This window comes from Pavona decussata, unplaced genomic scaffold (assembly GCF_977016875.1).
Source record: "Pavona decussata unplaced genomic scaffold, jaPavDecu1.1 SCAFFOLD_199, whole genome shotgun sequence".
Classification (NCBI taxonomy): Eukaryota; Metazoa; Cnidaria; class Anthozoa; order Scleractinia; family Agariciidae; genus Pavona; species Pavona decussata.
The window spans coordinates 428,574-443,130 of NW_028145607.1; the positions used below are offsets into that span (position 1 = coordinate 428,574).

The following is a 14,557-nucleotide window of genomic DNA, read 5'->3' on the forward strand; positions in this document are numbered from 1 at the left end:
AGCAAATTAAATTAGCAAAAAACAAAATTCACTTTGACTTGTAGCTTTAAAAAAGTGATTCGGACGCTCGCAATTAGAGGTCGTGAAAAATTCGACAATTTATTTTATTTCAAAATTCTTGGTATGGTTTGATAGCCAGCTCTATACGCTTTAATTTGATATAGGTGTGTAGGTATCTACAGTTAAACTGGACGCGCTACATCGCTTAAACGCGAGACACCTCTGAAGGTGTCGGGTAACCTTAAGATCTTTTTTTTTATCAGCGGTGGGCAGTACGGAGCGTGGCAGCAGGCACTTAAATGGGTTCGGTGTGCACAGATAAAAATTTTTTTCCGTACTGATGAACAGGCGACGTTTACAAAGTTTGTGACACTGTTCAAGGAACACTAATAATATTTGTTTTGTGGTGAACATGTACCATATAAAGCAGATACAACTTTTTTCTTTAAAGGTACGTGATAAAGAGTGATTATAAATTCGATAAAGAGAAATTTACAGTAAGGCTTAAAAGACTTTTTCTGGAGTGTGAAAACGGCCACAGAAAATAACAATAAGCATAAATTCCAATAAATTATGGCATTTTTAAAGTAAAAGGATATGATTTATTTGAACTGCTCCCGTTTTCAGACGCTTCGAGATGTTTTCGCTTTGCTCAAAGGTTTTTGTTTAAATTAGTACCCTCGCCAAATATATGTCGAAGTTTTCACCTTCGCGTCTCTCCAGAAAATACCTTCTCTAGCCTTTTCTGTAGGCTGTCGGCGTTGCAGGCTCATATTCTTCGCCGAAAGTTTCTTTTCTGGAGTCTCTTATCTCTAGAAAAAAGTGCTTCAAGAGCTCTGTTGTATTGTCTTTCATGGTTCTGGTATGTCAATTTGATCTTCTTGTCGTAACTAGCGCATGCGCCGAATGGCAGACTCGGTAATTTTTGCAGTATTGTTCACCGCTTGGTTTATTTCAAATTTGTAAATCTCCACAGCATCTAAGCTAGGATAACAATGCTCTTTTTGGTTCCAATTGACCGTTTATTCCTTTTCTAGACAAAAATACAATACATGTACTCCAAAAGACCTCGTGGTCTCACAAAACGACCCAAAACGTTTTTCTCCATCGAAGTAGGTCATGTGACCCCAAGAACCAAAAAAACAATTCATGTAAAACGCTTAAAGTATCCTTCACATCATTCTCCCCCTTTTCGATGGCCTGGTGTCTCATCGAACCCATAACGTTATACTTAATGTTCTCAGTGTTCCTTAGTATGGTTCAATGTACTCTCAATGTTTTTAAATGCTCATAACGTTAGTGTTTTCAGTGTTCATCTTGTCTCCTGGCTGCTGCGTCCTCTGCGGCACATTCTAAGGGACAAATCCTGGCGATTGGTCTGACCAAGGCATTACGACCCACTTGCACTTTCACTGCTCGAACATGCCCGTCCTTTCCAGAGTAAACCTCCTGAACTCTACCCAGGGGCCAATGTCCACGAGGCGTGTCTGGGGCAATCACTAGAACAACATCTTTGAACTGGATGTCTTTCTGTTCCCTCTGCCACTTTGTCCTACGGTTGAGTGTTGGTAGCCATTCTCGAAGCCAGCGGTGCCAGAAATGCCGCACCAGCTCTTGTAGACGTCTCCAACGCTTTCGTGGGCTAAATTGGCTACTGTCAACTGTTTCTGGAGCAAAGTGACCCCCCACTTGTCCGAACAAGAAGTGATTAGGGGTAAGTGGTACATCATCTAAGGGGTTTGCTGACTGGTACGTTAACGGCCTGGAGTTAATAAGAGCTTCAGCATCCGTAAAGGCAGTTGTCAGTTCCTCGTCTGTAACATCTGCACTCCCCAGTATCGCATATGCGGCTCTTTTGGCCGCTTTAATCATTGTCTCATGGACCCCGCCAAAATGGGGAGCCAGAGGGCGGTTAAAGTTCCACTTTACACCTCTATTTGCAACCAAACTCACAATCTTGTCTTGGTCCAGTTGCGCAACTAGCTCCCTCAGCTCCCGCTCCGCTCCAACAAAATTACTCCCATTGTCAGAAATCATCTCCTCTGGTAGACCTCTTCGATTTGTCATACGGAAGAATGCATTCAAGAAGGAATCTGTTTCCAGCCCGTATGTCATCTCAAGGTGAAGAGCTGGTGACAGCAAGCATGTAAATAAGCATAGGTAACGCTTGGTTCTCCTCTTGCCCCTTCCTTGTACGGTCACAAATGGTCCTGCAAAGTCGACTGCTGTTCGGGCGAACGCTCGCAAGGGCAATTTCAGTCGGATCTTTGGTAGAGGAGCCATTATCTGCTTTGCGGCCTTTGCTTTCCTTCGTCGGCATTCGCAGCATTCTCTTTCGACCTCACGAATCTCTTCTCTTGCCAGCATGATCCAAAATCGGGACGACAGCAATGACAGCGTGTGATTGGTTCCCGCTGAGTGGTTGCTTCCCTCATGAAAAGATTTCACAATCAACCTTGTCACCGAATTCTTCCTTGGTAGAATGACAGGGAACCTTGCATCAAATGGCAAATAGTCAGCATAGCGTAGTCTGCCATTCGATCGAAGTAGGCCATCTTCGTCCAGGACTGGCTTCAAACTCAATAGCTTACTGTTTGATGGTAGAGCCTTCTGTTTTACCAGTGCCTTGTAATCTTCATGAAATGCTTCCTGTTGTGCTTTCTTGATGATTTCGATTTCCGCATCTGCGATTTCCTGGCAACCCAGCTCCCCGTGACTTCTCTCAATGATATGTATCCTGCAGTTGTTCACAAATCGCCCAACCCGTGCTCTTACTCTGACTAGTTTTCTCCAACTTGAAATCTGCTTGGCTGTAAATGGGAAGGTGTCTCTGGCATCAAAGCAAACAGGGTTGATTCTTGCACTGGCTCTCCAGACGTCTTCATTTTCTTCCGCACTTCCATTGCTGCTTCGGGACTTGGATCAGTCTTTGTCTTTGGCCACGTTTCTTGGTCCTTGCTCAGAAAAGTCGGTCCCCGCCACCACATCTCATTTTGTTTCAATTCAGCAACTGCAGCTCCTCTAGTCGGAAGATCAGCTGGATTCTCTCGGGTGCTCACATAGCGCCACTGATTAGGATTACTTGAATCATGTATCTCCCCGATCCGATTTGCCACGAATGGCTTGAAGCTCCAACTGCGACCTCGTATCCACCACGAGACGTTCATGCTGTCGCTCCAAAATGTCAGTTGGTTCCTGTCAAACTTGAGTACCCTTGCTATAGACAGGGCCAACCTCAATCCCAAGACGGCTCCCATTAGTTCGAGCCTAGGAATACTTGTTGCTGACAAGGGTGCTACCCGTGTTTTAGAGGCCACTAAGCTGGTTGAGACTGTGCCATCTTTGTAAAGGTATCTTGCATACGTCGCCGCTCCATATGCATCAGCTGACGCATCAGTAAAGGTGTGTAGGGTTACTGCCTCAACACTACGATCTAATTGCAAACAATGGGGAACTTTAACATCTGATAGCTCTCCAAGCTCCTCAAACCACCTTTTTGCTCTTCTAGCTTGGCTTTGGTCTAGTAGGTCATCCCAGTCCAATCTAGAGGTCCACATCTCTTGAAGAAGTATCTTTGCTCTAATCACGTAAGGCACTAGGAATCCCATGGGATCAAACAACATGGCTATTTTGCGCAGAAAGTTCCGCTTGGTTAAGGGATAGTCATCCTCAGGTGGGTTGGCTCTGTAAGTAAAAACATCTTCTTTGGCGAGCCACAACATGCCAAGTGTCTTTACCGAAGGCAAATTTCCTCTGTCTAAATCAACTTTAGCAGCTCTGTCTCCTTCTGGAATCTTCTCAAGTACTCGCTCGTAGTTTGAAAGCCATTTCCTTGCGTGCATGCCGGCTGACCCCCACAGTTTTGACAATTGGTCATACAGCTCTAAGCATTCCTCGTCACTAGGTGCAGAGTCCATACTATCATCCATGTATGTTGACTCCAAGATCGTTTCAGTAGCTTTCTGGTACTGTTCCTTGCTTTCCATTGCGTGCTTCTGTGAAACAAACTGTGCTTGATAGGGGCACGAATTGACACCAAAGACCAAGCTGTTAAATTGGTACTTTTCGGGAGGCCTTGACTGATCCAAATCTCTCCACAAGAAGCGATGAAAAGGTCTACTCGACGGCCCCATCCCGATTCACAAATACATCTCAGCAATGTCACAAACGAGGGCAACCGAGAATCTCCGAAAACGAAGCAGCACATCAAAGACATCACGTTGAAGCTTGGGCCCTTGATAAATAACATCATTCAATGATACACCATTACATTTTGCAGAAGCATCGAAAACCACACGAGTATTAGTAGTCGTCTTCTCTGGTCTCACAATTGCGAAGTGAGGGAGGTACCAGGCTTTCTTATCCTTTTCGGACGGCGACACCTTGGAGATATAGTCTTTCTTTAAGTACTCAGTGATGACATTAGAATATGCTCCAAACAACTGTGGATCCTTCAAGAGCCGTTTCTCTGTGCTTAGCAATCGATTTACTGCCATGTCATAGTTCTCTGGCAATTCTGCAGCATCTGGTTTCCACGGCATGGCGACTTCATATCTCCCTTCTTTGAACTGCACTGAGTTTTCAAATCCTTTGATGACTAACTCTTCCTCTGGTTTCAGTCTCTCTCTTTTTGTCTCTGATCCACATGTCTCAATCTCCCAAACCTTTTGTAGAACAGAGGTCAGCTCCTTCTCCTACTGATGCACAAAGTAGGCCATGTTAAGATGGGTCAAAGGTGTACCACCAGCAATCACGTCTGCCGCCCTGACGCATGTCCAGCCCAAAGGTGTCAGTCGAGCCACAGGCTCACCAGGTTTCCCGCAAATGTCGTTAATTGAATAATGCAGTTCTGCATAGTCTATCCCAATCAACATGTCAACAACTGGTCGAGGACCGAGATCGGGGAAGTTAATGCCTTGTAGATGCTCCCATTTTGCAGCTTGCAGTTTCCAGTTGACCGGCCGCATGTTTCCAGTTACCCGTGTTGTGATATATGCTGAGACCCTTACATTAGTCCTGCCATCCACATCCTGCCGGTCAAACTCCACCGGCATGGTCTGGAAGGAATCCTCTCCACCGTCGAGGACGTTAACAGTGATCTTCTGCATGGTTTCCTCCAATCCTAACTCAGAGGCCACATCACCGTTTATGTAAGTCTTGGTACTAGCATCATCCAACAATGCATTGAAGACCAACCTCCGCCCTCCATTCTTCACAACCACCGGTACGGTACGCAAAGCCACAAAATGTGCCTGTTCTGGGGTCTTCGAAGTCATCATTGTTGTTGTTAAGGAACTCTCGTTAAAAAGCTGCGCTCCCCCTCCATGCTAGGACTGGCTGGAACATTTCTGCTCTGTGAATGTCCCACCTCAGTAACCAATGCTCTTTCCGGCTCCTGGTCTGCTATCCCCGGCCCATGATTCACTCGGTCATCAGCAAAATCATTTCTTGTTACTAGACCTCCTTGCAGCAATCTATTGTGCGTTCTTTGACAGCCATCAATACCACAGGACTTACTCCAGGCACAGTGGTCGCTGGTGTGATTTCTTCGTAGGCAACAGAAGCAAACTCTCAATTGTTTAGCTGTAAGCCAACGGCTTTGGACATCCATTTTCTTAAACTCTTCACAACGCCACAGGGGGTGGTCTTTCCTGCAAAACTCACAGTCAAGGTTCCTAGCCTTTCCTGGTGCTCTTGTCTGTCTAAAGAAGGTCTGCACTCCTTCTCTGCGCCTTCCTGCTACTCCACATAATGTCTCTGCTGCAACAGTCTGAAACTCAGCTTCTTGAATGATCCACTCTCTAAGTGTCTCAACACACTCTGATTTCTTATGTTCAAACACCCATCTGTTGTAATTAGCAAGCATCAACTAGGTCATTTTCATCTGTATCTTAATGTACAAAGACCCATGTCCAAGTTCCTCGTGTCTTCCAGCTTCTTTGAGATTAATGACGATCACATCTAGAAGGTCTGCTAATCTATCCAGATCTTTAGCATTACCAGTACGGATAGGTCGGAACTGGTCCAATTCCTCCATATACAAATTGACCTGACGACGCTGTCCATCATGTTTTCTCTCTAATCTGCTCTTAGCTGTTTCATAGGCTTCCGGTGAATGACCCAGGCTCTCGATCGCCTTCAATGCCTCCCCAGACAGGTACTTTTTCAACTGCAACAACTTATACTCTGCAGTGGCCTGGGCCTTGTCAATGCAAGCCATGAATGCAGCTTTCCAGCTCCCATAACGACGTTTGTCACCACTGAAGACCGGAATTGATACTCTCGTTAATTGTTTCCACATATCCTTTCCAAGCTTATGATTGGACGATCCATCTTTTTTAGTTTCCGGCTTTGTATCATTCTTTGGCGACAGCGGGAGCGATGACCCAAGTTCCTCATCCATGGCACCATCGAGTTTGCATAATTTATCTGTAGCATCTTGTTTTGCCAGGGATAACTCTTCCTTAGCTTCTAGAATTTCGGTTTCCATCTCCTTCTGACGGCGTGCGTATTCTTCATCAAGTTGTATTCGAGCGCGGTTGATTGATTCTTCCTTTTCACGAAATTTCTCCTCCAGGTCGATCATGTGTTGGCGCGCTTTCTTTTCCTTTGAATGCAAACCCAATAGTTTCCCGGAAAATTCTGATGCTTGACTCGACAGTTCATCTTTGATGGCATGCAAATACTCTTGAAAACATTCTTGAGCTTTAGCAAATTCTTCTTCGATATCCTCAATTTCACGGCTTGTTTTCTCCAGAGCACTACGATCGCTTGCTTTCGAATACAATTCTACCAACGATGACAGATCCTCAATAACACGTTCTTGTGCCTCATCCAACAGTTTTCGGGAATCTCGAATCTCACGATGATTCGCTGCGATCGCATCTTCTAACAAATCCAACAACTGATTTTTCCTCCTTGTAAACGACGATTTCGACTTAGCTTTTGCGACTTTCCGTTCCTGAATCTTGTCTGCAATTTCTTGACAGGCATCGTCCGCTCCGGCGCTGTCTTCAATTTCTGCTCTATCACGAGCTTTCTTCTTCTTCTTCGGATTTCTTGGCATGGTTTTCCTTTCAAGAACCTAGCTCTGCTACCAGTATGGTTCCAATTGACCGTTTATTCCTTTTCTAGACAAAAATACAATACATGTACTCCAAAAAACCTCGTGGTCTCACAAAACGGTCCAAAACGTTTTTCTCCATCGAAGTAGGTCATGTGACCCCAAGAACCAAAAAAACAACTTCATGTAAAACGCTTAAAGTATCCTTCACATCACTTTTTTCGTTTTTGGGTACTAGTATGGTTGCTTTTTTTATTCATGCTTCTGGTTGTGAGGTTTATTCATCACTGTTTTCATGTTGTTGTTTATCTCAAGGCGGTAACAAATTTTGAATAAAATTGCTTTGAAAATGTTTAAACCTACTAGCTGGTCTATTTCGTCAATGGTAGGTACTTTATGGACTGTAAATTTGTGCATTTTTGTTGTTTTGTTGTAAAAATTAAAGGCAAAAATTCAAATAACCCGCCCAGAGAAATGGCTACAGTTCGACTGAAGTAAGAATTTCTATTTCAATCAGAGCACGATTTGTACTTTATCCGTTTACTCTCCCCAACAGAATGTTTGTATCGCGATAAAAACCTAAATACGGAATATATTTTCTCCCAACTAGCCGTCATTATAAAGCCGTAATGTCACGTCAAAATCGAATTTAGAGTATATTAATGATGTTTATTTTTCTATAAAACCTAAAGTTCTTCTTATCCAACTGTAAAAAGTCTCTTCTAAGTTCAGAATTTCGTCTAAAAAATTAAGCTCTAGGCTTTGAATCAAACCAAGAGCTTTTATTGGCTCTCGAGGCAAGCGAAAACCGAATGAAGTGGCCAGTGTTGTTTTCCTAACAACCAAGCCGCATTCCTTTTGGTTTCATCTTTGTTTGTTTATTTTTGTTTTCAACTTTTTTTAATTTCTTTTATCGTGTTAACGCCAGGTCAAAAATTTAAGTTATTTAGGGTGTAAATATGGAAATTTACATTTCTTTCATTACTTTTGTAAACTTGATTACTGTTCCTACCTATTTTATTCCTGGATAGTTCTGCTATGTAGTTTACGGTGAACGAGTTGGAATAATAGCCAAGAAGATACGTCGAAGATACGTGAATTTCTATTTCTAGTCAAGTAACATTTTAGCTGGCATTGCTAAAGTAGCTGATTAAAATACCTGATGAAAGGTTTACTACAGCTATCCGTGAAATTGTCTGCTCTTTCTAAAAATACTTACAAATATTTAAGGCTTGTGAGGTTAACAAAAGCTTCCTCTGGTATAGACCGAAGACTGTTATTTTGAAGAATTCTATTGAGAAGAAAAAGCAGACAGGCAAACATTCAATAAATAAATAAATAAATAAATAAATAAATGAATATGTAAATGAATGAATGCACGAACGAACGGAAGAACGAACAGTAAAAACCAGTGATAAACTGTGTTTATGTAACTTTAGCCTTTTTTTCAGGTATCTATTGCTACTGTTTAAAATTGTAACGTATCTTGCCACAGGGTCAGTCTCATGCCCTGAAGAAGAAAGGCCGTGCCTTTCGAAATATTGGAAAATATACTTTCCTGACCGTTAAATCAGCCTTGCTCTTTGTTAGATTATTTTGAAAGAACGAACGAATGAATGAATGAACGAACGAACGAACGAACGAACGAATGATTGAATGAATGAATGAATGAATGAATGAATGAATAAAAAAAAAAAACTGTTTAAATTGTGCAGTGCTACAGTTTTTGTTACAAATTTAGTTGTAGCTTTTTGCCAACAATTATTGTTATGATTCGATATTTTTTCATTCTTAATTGCTCAACATTATATTTTACAAACGAGTGTTTTCTCGAAAACCATGCCCGTACATGGTGTTTACTTTTATTGTTCAATCAATCCATCAATCCATCAATTAATCAATCAGTCAGTCAATCCATTAGTGTTGTTCAATCCTAACATATAGTCAACAACGAAGGAGTATTGGGAATGAGGATTGAAGAATAAGTTCAGAGTTTCGATTCTATGTCATTGACTAAAAAGTACAGCGACTAAACTATGAAAACAAAGGACATGCGATACCTCGGTCCTAATAGAAACATGACAGACCATAGGATGCTACTTACAAATATTCCAGAGTCTGTTGATTCCAGAAAAGACCAGAGACAATGTTCACGAGTTTATTATCTGCCAAGTTACTGGAAAATGCAAAAAAAATTAAAAACAAACAGACAAACAAACAAACAAAAAAAGGAAAACAAAACAAGGGACGTTTTATTAATTTTGTAAACATTTTTCAACAATTTAAAAGTAACAAATAATTGAAAATCTTAGGCCATAGAAAACAAAAACACTCAGGTGCAATTTGATTTTTTTCTTTTCTATTCTTTTCTGAAGGTTTCTATGATGAATTGGCACTTTAAAAGGAATGAGAATTAAAGTTAAACAAATTTATTCGAAATGAAAAGCGTAAAAGAACCAATTGACAGAAGATTACTGGAGAGTTCTATCACAACCATATGTATAGTGTAAAAAAGAACTTTCATATGACTCATCAGGACTGTAAAAGTAAAGTCGTGACGAACTTCAGTGAAAATTCTACCATTCCGAGGTCATACCAAATGTTACCAATTTGCATAGGGCAGCATATCGAGACACAAACGATTTTCTTTTTCTAAACTGAAATATAGCCGGAAAAGTGAGTGACCGACCGTTTAACTTCAGAATCAATTTGCAAGAGTTGTGGAGTTCAGGGCAAAACTGGGGTGTGATCCTGCCTGAAAGTGTTCCAGTATTTAGTTTGATCAGAAATTGAAACCAAACCAAGCAGTAGGCAGGTCGCAAGCCCACGGATTTTTTTTACGTAGTGACAAACAAGCACTTGGGTGTATCCATCTTCCTTAGCTACTGAAATGTATGCGCCTTCGTTTTCCTGTTTGAATAGACCTTCAGACCAGCTCATTCGCTTTGTGGTAATGTGGACTCGTTGTTACGTGCCAGAATTCCCACCGATCATGAGCAAGACGGGGAAATTGTTCTGCAGCAAATTGGGGCCCGTTATATGTGATATAACCTTCCCTGGGATGCCTAATCATGCGAATATGGCTTTCATTCTGCAGCCACAATTTGCCACCGGTTTTCCGGGACATGTGACATCAAGGGTTCTTTTGTTTTGGATATGCGGAACTGTCAGCAGGTAGGGCAGTTGGAGACCATGTCTTCCATATGACGGTGCATTTTTGGAAAGAACATTGCTTCCTTTTTTCGTTCTTGCACTTTACTATTCCCATATGTCCCACATAGATTCGTTTCAGCATTTCTCTTCTGGCAGCTGTAGGAATGACTACTGTCTGTCCTTTTAACACCAGCCTATCTATTACTTTGAGTTCATCTCTGTAGTTCCTTCATTCCGTCATCCAGTCTGGATGATTCTAATTAGCTGCTATAGCGCAGGGCCATCCCTCGTCTTGGCTTGTAGCTCCCTCTAAATGTTTGTTTGTGAGATGGGAAGATTGGTCATCACAGTGTGGACTTTGGTAACAATAGCCTCATGTGTATCGTCGGTGCCCTTCAGTTGCAGTCGTGAAAGGATATCACCAACTAGAATTTCCTTTTTAGCCTTGTGGCGGACGTTCAGGTCATATTTTTGAAGGCGTGGCGTTATTCTTTGAAGGTAGGGGTGGGGCAGCCGATACAGGCTTCCTTAGAAGTGACTCCTATAGCTTATAATAAGTGATGACTTCTACAGGTTTGCGGTACATATACTAGTGGAATCGCTCGGCTCCGAACACAATTGCACACATCTCCTTCTCTATATGCGCATATTCTTGTTCGGTGCGGGTGAGGGATTTTGATGCATATGGGACAGGTTTGCTATCCTGTAGTAGTACTTCACCCAGGCCATGTTCGGAAGCGTCAATCCCAGTGTTACACTCTCACTTGTATAGAAACAGGCCAAGGTTCCTGCAGAAGCAATTAACATCTTCGTGTCTTAGAAATACTCAGAGTCGTCCTTTAGAAGATTTCTCAAGGGAAGAGCAGCTTCCGGCACATTAGGTGTGAGCTTTTTTAATTAATTGACCATGCCTCCATGTCCTGAATGGCAGCAATTGTCTTTGGGTCTGGCTGTACTCCTTTGCCAGATAGTACGTGGCCAAAGTAGCTAACCTTTATCGCTTTCTCCCTTTTCCGCATTCCACTTCATCCCAATCTCTCCCGAACTCTCTAAAACTTCTTGAAATTATTTTCATCAGTGATGGATACATTTAAATGTGATGTCCATTGTTTTCTGGAATACCTCCTGGGTTGAGTGTATTCCGAACGGCATTCTGGTGAAGCGCTACTGTCCAAACGGACGGCGTATTAAAGGTGGTCAATAACAAGCTCTCATCATTTCGCCTTATGTGCCAATAGCCCGAGGTTGCGTCGAGAACGTGTCAGGTAGCTTAGATCCTCTGGGGTTGGCTGAGGGTAGTGCTTGCGCATAATCACCGGGTTCAGATCTCTAGGTATACTCAAAAGGCACCTGTGCGCTGCTTTCCTGGTGTTGCAATTGGCTTCACCCAACAAGTTGGTGCGCTTACTTTGACTATGACCCAAGATCCGCCACTCTTTTTGATCCCTTTTCTAGCTTGTCGCCGAGTGCTACTGGGATTCTGTGTGGAGGAGGGGTTAAGACAGGTAGTGCATCTGGTTTGAGCTGAATCATGTGTGTCCTTGGAAAAGTCCCCAACCCTTTAAATACGTCACTGTACTCACTAAGCACATTACTTTTGGTTTGCTCTAGTTTTCTCATTTCTTCTACAGATTTTATTAACTTGATCAATTTTGACGAAAGGCAGGATGACATTCCCAGGACACGGGTATATACTACGTAGAATGCTAAGTGTTTACCCTTCTCCTTGTACTTGCAGGGCAATTTACACTTTCTTCGATCTTCAGAGGCTTCCCTCATATCCATACAATATTTGTGTGGTTTTCTCTTGATTGTTCCACTTAAGCTGATGTAACAGTTCTAATGGAATCACATTCACTTGGGCTACCGTGCCAAGCTTGAAAGTAACTGATTTTTTCCTGGCTGAATTCAACCTCCACAAAGAATTGACTCGGTGATTTTTGTCTTCCGATATGGTTTCAACAAATAAACTGTCACTTACTTAGTAGCCGGCCTCAGTGACTTCATGTACCTGTTTGTTACTTGTCCTGCACATTCTGGCAAAATGATTTGCTTCCCCGCATTTAAGGCACGTTCCCCCCATGCTTAGACATGAATCCTCTGTATGAATGTTGTCCCATTTGCCACATGACTGGGTTCGTTCCCTGGAAGGTGTGCTCGAAGAATTCCTTTGGTACTGTTGCCCCTTGATTATGCCATGAACTACTCCACTGCCTGACTCCATTGATTTCAGTTGTGCTTTCGACAGTTCATAGGTTCTTGAAATTTTAATAGCTTTGTCGAGAGATAGAGTCGGAGCCCCACCATCATGCATCTGTCATATCACTCCCATTTTGGAAGATCTTCACTGGTTGCCCATCAAATACAGAATTGAATTCAAAATTGCGCTGCTAACATCCAAGTGCCTCCATGGACTTGCATCACAATATCTGGTCGATCTTATTGCTATCGCTCCCCAGTCAAGATATAATCTTAGGTCCAGGAATGCAACTCTGTTGGTACCAGCCAAAGCGCGGTGCCTACCTACGCTTGGTGACCGAGCCTTTCAGTCGACTGTTCCGAAACTATGGAATAGTCCTCCGGCGGAGATCAGAAACATTCAGATCCTCACATCTTTTAAACAAGCTCTCAAAACATACTTTTTTAAGATAGCTTTTCATTGATTTCCTTAAACATTTTTATGATAGCTTTTTAACCGATTTATTAATTTGATCTTATTGCTGTTATGCGCATATGAAAATATTTCTATTTTATATGCGCAATATAAGTTTTTATATTTACTATGTTAGTTTTATAATATTGAAGTTGTTGAAAATAGACTCGTGACATTAAAGTTGATATTTAATCCAGGATTGTACAGCTGCAAATTTCACCACGATAATAACTATGTTCAATTTTCTGAAGTTTGTGTGCTTTTCTAAAACAAGATTTAATTTATAACACAAGTTCTAACTTTGGTTATTATAAGGTTAATGACTTCTATTTTCCGCGCATTTTCGTTAATACCGTTTATGCCTAGAGGATGCGTGTACTATTTGTTTTATAAAACTGGGCTTCAAATCCCGAGAAGTTTGTTAGCCACCACTTGTTTCCTCGCGAAACGACCTATGAGCTTGAACTTCAGAAACTCCGAACTTATAACATAATTTCCATCCAGGTCTGGGTGCAATTTCTGTCTTGTTGCAACAAATTTCCCTTGTTGCGGGTTTGAATTAGGTGTGTATGGTGTTTTCAAGGTCGCGTTTTTACGTCTTCCTGTTGTATCTCATCTAAGGTTTCTATAGCCGTAATTATGTATTTCATCTATGAGTAGTTTTTAATTTGTAGAGGTAAATTTGCATTTCTCTTATTGGTGTTGTGAATAGCGTCTTTGTTATATTTTGATTGAAAGTCCCTTTAGTATGTCCCTTACATATAACAATACCTATATAGCTAATAAATTGCACAAAATGCACTGTAAGTAGTACACCATTAAAACAACGGGGAAAAACAGTAGTACTGATATTTTATTCTGCGTCACTTGACGATGCAGTCTCATTTCATACAAACAGTGATTGCCAAGAAGCAAGATTGTGTTACAAATTCTTCCACTATCTTCACTTTTGTTGGAAACAAAACCTTATACACGACAGACTCACTTTGCAAAATTCTGCAATCAGAAAATCCTGCCAATGAAACAGTATGATACAGGAAATTCTTAAAAAAAGACACATTACTATGAACGTTGCTCCATTTTCTGATTTGGATCACGTGACTATGGCATGATTTAATGTCGTCACCGATTGAACCAGACTTACAATATATGCCGGAATATTGACGAAATCTGGTTGAATATGATCAAACATGCAACTGGCAACTGCCTCAAAAGACAGGTAAATGGACACTTGGAGGCATTCCTTCCTTAATAATTTTATGATAAGGGAGTGAACTTTAACTTGACGGCCAAAAGGAATAGCTAAAACGGCGCCAGTAGCATTTCGAGGAAACAGTTATGTCAATTATCTTGCCGATGACATTCACGTCCTCTCTTTCCTAATGCGGCAAAATATACAAACAACGCTGCGTTAAGCCAGCTTTTAAGACAAAGATGAACTTAAAGTACTTCCGAACAATAAAGAAAAAGATAATGACGAATACGTTTTAATCTGGCGTGAGAATCCGCTTTTGTACATTGTTGAAATCGTTAGATGTAAACTTAACGAGAAGAAGAAGAAGAAAAAGACAGAAAAGCCACAAAGCAAATTAACGGTGGCACACTTACATGTACTTTAGTTTCCTTAAGGTGGAAAAGATTCCTGAAGAAAGATTGCTTAAACCATTTCCAGACAAATCCCTGCAAAG

At 41.6% G+C, this 14,557-nt stretch overlaps 2 protein-coding genes across 2 annotated transcripts in view; one reads left to right on the forward strand and one right to left on the reverse strand.

Moving 5' to 3' along the window:
• LOC146461337 (ras-like protein 1) overlaps nucleotides 1-14,557 on the forward strand; it is a 193,430-nt gene that overhangs the window by 60,037 nt on the left and 118,836 nt on the right. The window lies entirely within an intron of this gene.
• LOC146461338 (uncharacterized) overlaps nucleotides 1-14,557 on the reverse strand; it is a 49,212-nt gene that overhangs the window by 32,023 nt on the left and 2,632 nt on the right. Inside the window, exons 2-4 of the mRNA XM_085086979.1 lie at nucleotides 14,478-14,549; nucleotides 9,168-9,239; nucleotides 8,283-8,354 (exon numbers count right to left, since the gene is read on the reverse strand). The gene's annotated coding sequence lies outside the window, so the exon portion shown is untranslated. The remainder of the gene's footprint in view (nucleotides 1-8,282; nucleotides 8,355-9,167; nucleotides 9,240-14,477; nucleotides 14,550-14,557) is intronic.